The following is a 2,534-nucleotide window of genomic DNA, read 5'->3' as shown; positions in this document are numbered from 1 at the left end:
GATATTTCTCTAATAGGTGGAAGATCCAAATCCCATACACCCCCATTTCTTTTGACTTTTGAATTTTTCAATACGAATTTGCACAATTGTTTAGTAGATTATAGAGCTTCATCCAACATTCTACCAAAAACTATTTGTGCAAAATTAAATGTGGAACCCCAAAAATCTGGTGTTCGCATTGTGACTTTAGATCGATCTCAAGTCGAAGTTATAGGAAAACTCAATCAGGTCACTATTAGACTCTCATCAAACCCGAAAGTATGTCAAGTGATTGACATTCTTGTGGCCAATATCCCGGAATTCTACAGTTTGATCCTTAGAGACTAGTCTGTAAAGCTTCATGGTTATTTCGCAACAGACTAGTTCCATATGTGGCTTCCTTATAACGGTAAGCCAAATCAAATAAGGTTGACCGTGAGAGACATGAAAAGTATATTGTTACAGAACTAGAGGGAGAAAATGAGCTCGTCACATACAGCAACAATATCATTGAAAATTATTCAGTTGAATCATTTCTAGGCAATTTTAATGAAAATACTTCACCCTTTTTGGAAAATTATGTTATATCACAAGTTGAAAACTATTCTCAAAAAGATTCTTCTAAGTGTATAAATTTTGTAGATAAACCTATAGTCAATTCTTTAATTTGGAAAAAAAAAATGATGGATCTAAATCTAACGATGGAGCTGGAGCAGGTTGCATATTGGTTAGTCCTGAAGGGGAAAAACTATGTTAGCATGAAGACTTGAATTTGAATGCACAAATAACACTTTCAAATATCTTCAAGTGTTTAGAGATTAGGAAATTGTAGTTAAACAAGTGACGAATACTATACATTGTCTCTCTGGACATTTGAAACATTATCAATCACGAGTCCAGGACCTCACCCCCCATTTTACAACATTTAACATTTCACCGATTCCAAGACTTCAAAATGCAAGTGTTGATCTTTTGGCTAACGTTGCATCCAAGCTCATTCCACCAGGAGATTATAGTCCTGATCTCTTTTCTATTGAATTAATTTTTAGGCCTCTATTCCCGACAATATCACCAATTAGCAAGGTTTTAATAATGATCCGGATATCATAAATTTTCTAATATTTGAAGGCTCTTATGATGACCAAATAATAGATGAAGATCAGCATGATAGCCAGCGTAAGCAGGAAACAATTGCAAATTTCATACCTAAATCTATGGTTAAGTTGGAAGATTTATATGATCTTAAGGACAGATTCAAGAAGCCTACTAACTCAAAGCTTCAAAGTTCAACTTTGAGGTTTGAATTAGTTAATCTTGGAACTGACCTTAAACCTCAAAATATTAATCTGGGACTTGGTCTTACATCTGATGAAAGACTAGCCTTTATTCATTTGTTAAGGAAATACGAAAATGTTTTTTCTTGGAACTATGAACATCTTAAGACGTATGATACTTCCATCATTCAACATACCATTTCTATGATATCCAATGAAAATTCGATACAACAGAAGTTGAGAAAGATTCATCCGAATTTAGAAAATCAGATCAAATCTTAATTGAATAAGCTTCTCAAGGCCAAAATATTTTTTCCTGTCATGCATTCAAGGTCGGTTTTTAACCTTGTTCCAGTCAGGAAAAAGAATGGTGATATTCGAATATGTATAGACTTTAGTAATCTCAACAAAGCTTGTCAGAAGGACAAATTTCCATTGCCTCATATGGAACAGATACTCCAATCAGTTGCAAGATCTGAACTAATGTCTTTTTTGGATGCATTTTCAGGTTATAATCAGATTCTCGTACATCCAAATGATTGGCTAAAGACCACATTTCGAACCGAATGGGGAACATATGCCTACCAAAAGATGCCATTTGGGCTAATGAATGCTGGTGCAATATTTCAGAGAGCCATGGATATAGATTTCAAAGGTTTGGTGAGTAAGTCAATGGTAATTTATTTAGATGACATAACTGTGTATTCAAAAAAGCGCAGTAATCATTTAAAGGATTTAAAACAAATCTTTGAGTGTTGTCATAGATATGGAATTTCTCTAAATCCCAAGAAATATTTCTTTGCTTTGAGTGAAAGAAAACTTCTTGGATTTATTGTATCTAAAGAAGGAATTCACATTGATCCTCATAGGATAAGAGAAATTTATGAAATCTCTTTGCCTCATAATAAAAAATCCATGCAATCTTTCCTAGTTCAGATAAATATTGTCAAGATATTTGTCCCTGACTTTTCACAAATTGTTTTACCCCTCTAATCTATGATTAAGAAAAAATTTGTTTTTAAATGGGAGCATACTGAGCATGAAGCTTTTAACCTTATCAAACAAACAATCATAAATGCTCCCTCTTTAGCAACTTCGAATTTTTCTAATCATTTCATTTTATATACCTTTGCTTCCGAGAGATCATATGCAGTTATATTGACACAAGTCAATTATGACAAAGCCGAAGAATCAATTTCTTTCTTCAATTCCAATTTGCAAGGGGCTGAATTAAATTATTCATATGTTGAAAAACAAGTTTTTGTTGTTTTCAAATCAATA

This window comes from Pinus tabuliformis, chromosome 7 (assembly GCF_031772625.1).
Source record: "Pinus tabuliformis cultivar Carrire ecotype Pingquan chromosome 7, CPIR1, whole genome shotgun sequence".
Taxonomy (NCBI): Eukaryota; Viridiplantae; Streptophyta; class Pinopsida; order Pinales; family Pinaceae; genus Pinus; species Pinus tabuliformis.
The sequence above is the reverse complement of the archived record's forward strand: the minus strand, read 5'-3'. Positions refer to the sequence as shown.